Source organism: Procambarus clarkii, chromosome 20, assembly GCF_040958095.1.
Source record: "Procambarus clarkii isolate CNS0578487 chromosome 20, FALCON_Pclarkii_2.0, whole genome shotgun sequence".
NCBI lineage: Eukaryota > Metazoa > Arthropoda > Malacostraca > Decapoda > Cambaridae > Procambarus > Procambarus clarkii.
The window spans coordinates 29,102,379-29,111,146 of record NC_091169.1 but is presented as its reverse complement, the minus strand read 5'-3'; the positions used below and the strand labels follow the sequence as shown (position 1 = coordinate 29,111,146).

At 40.9% G+C, this 8,768-nt stretch overlaps 1 protein-coding gene across 2 annotated transcripts in view; it reads left to right on the top strand.

Annotated features, from left to right (window-relative positions):
- Positions 1–4,542: 4,542 nt before the first annotated feature.
- Positions 4,543–8,768, top strand: part of LOC123755361 (zinc-regulated GTPase metalloprotein activator 1) — a 92,509-nt gene continuing 88,283 nt past the window's right edge. Inside the window, exon 1 of one of the 2 annotated variants that reach the window (XM_069327828.1) lies at positions 4,543–4,755. The gene's annotated coding sequence lies outside the window, so the exon portion shown is untranslated. The remainder of the gene's footprint in view (positions 4,756–8,768) is intronic. The other variant, XM_045737913.2, reaches the window with a different exon arrangement.

Sequence of the window (8,768 nt, the reverse complement as noted above, 5' to 3'; positions counted from 1 at the left end):
TCCAATTGATATTCTCATTGACATATTTACCTGATTTACCTGAGGGTCACTCACACTAGTGGCGTCGACGAGGACAGGAAGCTGGCGGCTTGTCGAAGATTCCCTCCATTTGTCCTGATGATCATTTCCAGTTCGACTTTGAAATTTAACAGTTTTGGCATTTACGGCTTCGGTGAGTAGGCTATTCCATGGGTTTATAACCCTTTGGGTGAAAAAATCTGTTCTCAGTCCTATATTGCGGCTTGTTGAGCTTGAAACCGTTGTTCCTTGTTTGTGTTACATCTGACTTTTTGAAGAAATTGTCCGGATCAACATCCTAATTGTTCAGTATTTTAAAAATGTCAAAGTTTCTCATTAAGTGAATATATATGTCTTAATGTGACATTTCACATTAAGGGTCCCGGTAGTACAGTCGGATTCGTTCTCGACTCACAATCGAGAATTCCGGGTGCGAATCCCGGCCGAGACAGATATGGTTGGGCATATTTCCTATACCTAATGGTTCTGTTTGCTTAGCAGTACGTAGATTCTCAGGAGCTAGTACTCACCTAGTTTTGCTCACTTTGTTGTGCTTGCGGAGGTTGAGCTCTGGCTCTTTGGTCCAGCCTCTCGACTGGTGTACAGATTCCGGAGCCTACTGGGCTCTATCATATCTACATTTGAAACTGTGTATGGAGTCAGCTTCCAACACATCACTGCCTAATGCATTCCAACTGTTAACTACTCTGACACTGAAAAAGTTCTTTCTAACGTCCCTGTGGCTCATTTGGGTACTCAGTTTCCACCTGTGTCCCCTTGGTCGCGTACCACCCGTGTTAAACAGTTTATCTTTATCTACCCCTGTCAATTCCTCTGAGAATTTTATAAAATAAATAAAATAAAATAAAATGTTTATTCAGGTAAAGTACATACATACAAGAGGTTTTACAAAAGTTGATAGATTTATAGATAGAGCATAGGCATACCATGCCTAAAGCCACTATTACGCAAAGCGTTTCGGGCAGGAAAAACATTAAAGACTAAAACTTAATACTAATTGAGATTAAAGTATAAAATGTGTTGAGAACAAATAAAAATAAAAAAGGGGGGAACATGGCAGAAAAAGCAGCACAAATACAATTAGGTCGACAAACAACGTTGTTTAAAATAATAGACATGGGTTGACAATAGAGGGGTAAGGTAGGTTACAGGGAATTTATTAGGTAGTGCTTAGTTTTTATCTTAAACTGGTTGAGAGAGGTACAGTCCTTAACATGATTGGGAAGGTCATTCCACATTCTGGGTCCCTTGATTTGTAGAGCATTTCTAGTTTGATTAAGTCGTACTCTTGGAATATCAAAACTGTATTTATTTCTGGTGTGGTGCTCATGGGTTCTGTTACAACCTTCAGTGAAGCTTTTGAGGTCAGGATTGGCATTACAGTTCAGCGTTTTATATATGTATAATACACATGAGAGAATGTGCAGTGACTTAATATCTAACATATTCAGAGATTTGAGTAGGGGTACCGAGTGATGTCTGGGGCCAGAGTTGGATGTTGTCCTAATAGCAGCTTTGTGTTGAGTAATTAGAGGACGTAAATGATTTTGGGTAGTAGAACCCCAAGCATAAATACCATAGTTGAGATATGGATAGATGAGGGAGTAATAGAGAGTTACCAGGGCAGGGCGAGGTACATAATATCTGATCTTAGAAAGAATGCCAACAGTTTTTGAAACTTTTTTTTATATATTTAGAATGTGTCCCTGAAAAATTCAGCTTGTGGTCAATGAGAACGCCAAGGAATTTGCCATCTATTTTGTTACAAATTTGGGTATTGTTTATTATGAGATTTATTTGATTAGAGGATTTATTGCCAAACAGAATATAGAAAGTTTTGTCAATGTTAAGGGTGAGTTTGTTGGCAGTTAGCCAAAGATGGACTTTATTTAGTTCAGTATTCACTGTGGCATTTAGAGTAAGGGGGTCAGTATTGGAGTAAATGAAGGTTGTGTCGTCAGCAAATAGAATTGGTTTGAGGTGTTGGGAGGCATTTGGAAGGTCATTAATGTAGATGAGAAAGAGGAGAGGGCCAAGTATGCTGTCCTGAGGAACACCGATGTTGATGGGTAGGGTGGGAGAAATTGAATTATTCACAGAAACATATTGGAGCCTGCCAGTAAGGTAAGATTTGTAGGTAGCGATCATGTATCCCCTTACTCTTCTGTCTTCCAGTGTCGTAAGGTGCATATCCCGCAGCCTTTCCTCGTAACTTATGCCTCTTACTTCTGCGACTAGCCTAGTAGCATACCTCTGAACTGTTTCCAGCTTTGTCTTATGCTTGACAAGGTACGGGCTTCATGCTGGGGCCGCATACTCCTGGATTAGTCATACATATGTGGTAGCTATTAGTCAGCTTGTTGTGGGGTTGCATCCTCAGCCGGATCAGTAATTCGACTTTGGAGGATGGGGGACTTCAATATAAGCCTAAGTTGTATGAATACACTCTGGCTGCCTGTCCCCCGATACAAAGAATTTGTAACGATTCTATTGTTACGTAAAGTATGGTGACAAATAAACACAGACACTAAGATACTATATATATATTTGGTCGAATATACAGAAGTACACAGGTGATACTTTGGTGTGAGTTGAGCGCACTGAGCGTCAGTACAGTATCTCGCAAGTGTCTGCTCTAGACCACACTTGAAAGTAGACTAGTTAATGTTTGCTATTCTTGCTGCTTATATTGCTCGGGCAACACCTCACCGTGTTGCCCGGGCAACGCCTCACCTCATTCATCTCCAAAGGTTGACAGGAATATTAACACTATATTTGGAGCGAGTATATTATTGGGATAATCTACTCGCTACAGAACTCCCCCTCCCAGGGGATGAAAGGAAAAATACTTGATCAAGGAACTTAGCTGGTCGGTGAATTGTACGCCCTGCTCGCGTTACATAACCATCAAAGTTAACTTCCTCCTCTTCGCTGATGTCATCTAACTGGGGTCGTAGGGTGGGAGGTCGCACAGGATCGTCCGTCGTCGTAGGATCAGGTTGTGGTGCGGCTGGTAATTGGGGTCGAAAAGTGAACTGCGTAGTCGGCGGATGTGTCTCTGGATTTAGCAGTGTCGCAGACGTTGAGACGAAGCCTGGAGCAGAGCAGAGAGCTGAGTGAGGCCGGAGTCGTGGAGCTCTATGTGGGAGAGCGTGGCGGCTCGATTGAGATTTGTGAGTGTCTAAACTCGGGGAGCGAGAGCGTGGCGGCTCGATGCGGTCGTAGTCTGCTGTCTGCTCTGTGTCGAAGCTGTAGCGTCTTGGGTTGATTAGGACTGTACACGCCGAGTACTACATTGTTGACTGTGGAAATTGTAGTCTGGTACCAAAAGATGTAGGCAGTGTGTGGACAAGCTCGGTGTAGCAGGAGAGAAGAATGTGCATAATTGTTGCGTCCTTGGGTCGCTGGTGGAGCATTTAGATCCGGGGCGGATGGGCTCGGGCACCAGGACATTAGGAGGTAATGTAGGCACGTAGTTAGGACAACGAGGTAATCACTGCTAGAGCTGAATTGTCCTGGAGGCGACGAAGAGTCGGAAACGCAAGCTGTAAGTCCTGTACTGCGCGAAGTGCTTGAGTCGGCAGAGTATCAGAATGCAGTGAACGTGTAGATGAATCTGACGAAAGAGCAGCTTTCGTGGGCGCCCCTGTAGAACAAGCAGTGCCCTGGCAGCGACGGAGAGTCGGCAGGACAGGCTGTAGATCACACATTATGTAGTTACTGATGAAGCTGCCAGATGAGTGAGTAGTGATCGTGGAGCAGCAAGCCGTAGTAGATGAAAATGCAGAGACGATCGCGATGAAAATCATAGCTATGGCAAGGGTGTTGGCAACGTTCCATGACAGGTGGCTGCGGTCCACAGCAAGCAGCAGCAGTGGAGGTCCAGTGAGAGTCCATGTTGTAGTCCATCGTGGCTGGGTATCGTCGAAACTCTCTGGGGTCACCAATGTAACGATTCTATTGTTACGTAAAGTATGGTGACAAATAAACACAGACACTAAGATACTATATATATATTTGGTCGAATATACAGAAGTACACAGGTGATACTTTGGTGTGAGTTGAGCGCACTGAGCGTCGGTACAGTATCTCGCAAGTGTCTGCTCTAGACCACACTTGAAAGTAGACTAGTTAATGTTTGCTATTCTTGCTGCTTATATTGCTCGGGCAACACCTCACCGTGTTGCCCGGGCAACGCCTCACCTCATTCATCTCCAAAGGTTGACAGGAATATTAACACTATATTTGGAGCGAGTATATTATTGGGATAATCTACTCGCTACAAATTATTATTAAATTAATTATTTGCCCGAAACGCTGTGCGTATTAGTGGCTTTAGGCATAGTATGTACTAGTTCTATATAGAAATCCAACATTCTATTGGTGACTCAACTTGTATGTATGTATTTTTACCAGAATAAGCATTTATTTATTTATTATCAAGAGCTCATTGGTGATGACATGGTCCCCCCCGTGAAAGTGGCGTGCCGCGTGCTTTGTGGTGGCGCACGTGTTCCCCTCAGCTGACTGCCGTCAACAAACATTGTCCAGTGTACTCTGGGGTCTGTGGACGGTGTATTCTGGGGTCTGTGGACAGTGTACTTTGGGGTCTGTGGCCTGTGTATTCTGTGGACAGTGTACTCTGGGGTCTGTGGACACGAATCTGGAGTCTGGACAAAGATTATCAATCAATTGCTAGCACTGCATCCTCTTAGGGTAGGTGGGGAATGATCAAATTTTACTCAAGTGTTTTGACAAAGATCACTTTCTAATTGTCAAAACCGTATATGGCCTTAGGTTTATATATGTTTTTATTAGCTTAAGGTAGGCTGCATTAGGCTCGGTGTGATTAGAGGTTAGGTTAGGTTGGTTTAGGTTAAGAATTTTACCTGTATTTACCTGAAGCCCACTATTTATTTTTTGTTTATTTATTTATTTATTTATTTATTTATTTATTTATTTATTTATTTATTTATTTATTTATATACAAGAAGGTACATTGGGGGCTAACAGAGAACATAGAAATTAAGTTGAATTTACATTCTTGTAAAGCCACTAGCACACAGCGTTTCGGGCAAGTCCTTAAACTAACAGATAATTTTTAGATAATTTACAGTAAAACTGACCAAAAATGTTTACAAATACTTTACAGCTTTACTTTACAGGTACAGATAATTTTATGTAGAATAATTACAGTAAAATTGACAAAAAATGTTTACAGGTACATTGCAAGATTTTTTTTTTTTTTTTTTTTGAGATATATACAAGAGTTGTTACATTCTTGTACAGCCACTAGTACGCGTAGCGTTTCGGGCACAAGGGCAGGAAGCCGGAGGCTTGTCAAAGCCAAGAATTATTAAAGTGGCCCCCCCCATTTGTCCTGATGATTTTTTCCAGCTGGATTTAAAAATTCAACAGTTTTGGCAATTTTGGCTTTGGCAGGTATTCAGATCCTTAAGTTTATAACCCTGTGGGTGAAAAAAAATCTGCTTTCAGTCTTGTTGAGCTTGAAACCGATGCTCCTTCTTACATTTTGAAGAAGTTGTCTGGATCAACATCCTCCAAATTGTTCAGTATTTTACAAATTTAGATGAGATCTGCCCTGTCATGCCTGGTTTGCAGTGGTGTTAGTGTTCTGTGGCCCTCAACCTTTCCTAGTACGAGAGTCAACTCACAACCAACTAACAAGAACTAACTTTGTTGCCCAGTGTTGCACTTTCTCCAAAGCAGCTATGTTTTTCAAGATGTCTCTATGCTTATACACAATAATCCAAGTGGCATTGCACCAGAGACTTATACAGTTTAATAACTACTGTACCTTCTTTTCCATTAAGTCAAATGTTTGCTTCCATATTCTTAAGGTTTGATTAGCTTTTTTTTTATTGCAGCTCCCACTTGCTGTGCAACTTTCAGTGAATGATGGATTCTGACTCCAAGGTTGAAGCAAGTGCTTTAGCCTGGGTTCGTATCCTGGCCAGGGAGGATTGAACGGGTGCCAATCCATAACTGTAGCCTCTGTTCACCCAGCAGTGAATTGGTACCTGGTTGTTAAACAATTTGGCGAGTCATATTCCAGGGAAAATTAGGATTAAGGTCCTGCCTGAAACAATATGTCTGCTAGTGGCTTCACAAGGATACTGTATAAGAATTCTTGTATTTATAAATATAGGTCCTTTTCTTCATCAGTCTGATGAAAGGTAATATTGTTTATTCGGTAGTTGTGATGTGGATTTTTCCCCCCACATTTTCCCCACATTCAAGGTCTTGTATTTGTTTATATTAAAAAGCATTTGAGTGTTCTGACCATTTCTGGAGTTCATGTAGATCTCTTTGTAAGGCAACAATATCATTTTCATTTTCAATATCATTTCCTATTTAACCATAAATCTTAGTGTCATCTGCAATTTTGATGTAGTTTGTAATGTTCTTATCTATGTCATTGATGTTTATGACAAAAAGGGTTGGCTTCAAAATGAAGCCCTGCAATACCCCACTTACTATATTTCTCCAGCCAGATTCATTTTTACTTTATTTTCATTATTTTATCCATTCTAGTATTCATTGGCAAACATCTTAAGTGCAGTGTGGCTTGTATCCAGGAAGGTTAGGTAAAGAAGTTGGCGTTGCTCCACAGGCATGTCCCACAAATTATCTGCACTGTCCATAATCTACATACTATTCATAAGGTTCATAGACTGCCATTAGGCCCAGGGCAGCCATAGACTTCAAATCATTCTGGTTTTTCATTCCAGTATAGGATCAATAACTTGTCTTATGAAACATAAAAAGTTACAGTATTAGCATCACAGTAAACCTATTTCCACTGTTTTCAGGTCAAGTATGTGACGCTGCATTTCCTTTTTGTTTATTGTATCCAAATACAGTAGTGCAATACACCGTGGGCTTGTATCAGTAGCACATCATTGTATATATAGTACAGTACTGTACCTGTATCCAAATAGCACATCATCCTATGGATCTGTATCTAAATGTGCATTATAACATCGACTTTAATCCAAATAGCATGGTACCCCCCATCAGCCTGTACAGTATATATCAATTGGACCCTTAATAGATGAGACTAACCAAGCTGTAATGGATGATAAAAGGGCAGCAAACACTCTAAATTATTATTTTACAACAGGATTCATAGTCGAAAGGTTGGATGACATCCCATCACCCCACACAAATATTTGAAGGAGAGGGAGAATGAATTAAGGGATAATCCCATAACATGGGGAAATAATTTGAAAGAACATTGACAAACTAAAAGACTCAAATGCGCCAGGTGTGGATGGAATCTAATCCAAAGTTTTTAAAGGAACTGACAAAAGAACTATGCCTCCTGCTGAAACTACTTTTCACAAAATCTCTGGACCAAGAGGTAGTCCTTCCTAGATTGGAAATATGCAAATTTTTCTCTATTTAAAAAAAAAAAAAGCAGAATGAGCTCAGCAGAAAACTAATGGTCAGTCAGCTTGACCTCACACATCTACATGCTCATGGAGAAAATCCTCAGGGAGGGAATCATTCACCATCTTTTAGTGAAAAATCTTGTAAAATCAACACACCATGGGTTTGTTAAAAACAGATCCTGCCTGACAAACTTGCTCACATTTTGGAAATGGTAACCAGCTACTCGTACAAAGGCCTTCCGGTGGATGTAGTATACAGTACTGTACATAGATTTTGCTAATGCTTTTGATAAGGTACCACATGGAAGACTGGCAAGGAAATTACAGGTCCATGGAATAAATGGTAAAATATTAGAATGGATAAAACAGTGGTTGAAGGAAAGAAAACAAAATGGTCATGCTAAATATAAACGAATCTGAATGGAGAAATGTGATAAGTATTCAAAATGGACCTGCCACAAGGGTCTATTTTGGGACCTACCCTTTTTGTTATATACATCAATGACGTAGATGAGAATATTACAATCCAATCATCAAATTTTCAGATGCCACAAAGATTTATGGTAAAGTGGGAAATTATAATGATATTGAAGCCTTACAAAGAGATCTATATAATTCATTGTGTCGGGGACAGGAAGTCAGAGTGTATTCATACACGTTTTGGCTTTTATCGAGAACCCCCCCCCCCCGCCAAGGCAGAATTGTTGACCCCGCCCAGGATGCAACCCCACAACAAGCTGACTAACTCCTGAGTACCGGCTCACTGCTAGGTGAACAGAGGCATTAGGTGAAAGGAAATGTGCCCAACCATTTCTGTCCTGCCCAGGATTCGAACCCGGAATTCTCAGTTGTGCATCAAGAACGAACCTGACTGTACTACAGGGACCCATGAACTTCTCAAATGGTCAGAAGCAAATGCTTTTTAATATCGACAAATGCAAGACCATAAATTTGGGACATAACAACCCATGCCATGACTTCCAAATTAATAGCATTACATTACAGCAGATTGATGAAGAAAAGGACCTTGGAGTCAAAATCCACCACTCATGTTGCACAACAGATAGGTGCAGCAGTCAGAAAAGCCAATGAAACTCTTGGGATAATCAAGCATACTTTTGATTATAAGGAAAAGAAGCTAATGGTTCAGCTGCATAAATCTCTGGTGCACCCCTATTTGGATTACTGTATCCAAGCATGGAGATCACATCTTCAGAAGGACATAGTTGTTCTGGAGAAGATGCAACACTAGGCAACAAAAGTCATTCGAGAGCCAAGTTATCTCTTGTACCATGAACGCTTGAAGGCCACAGG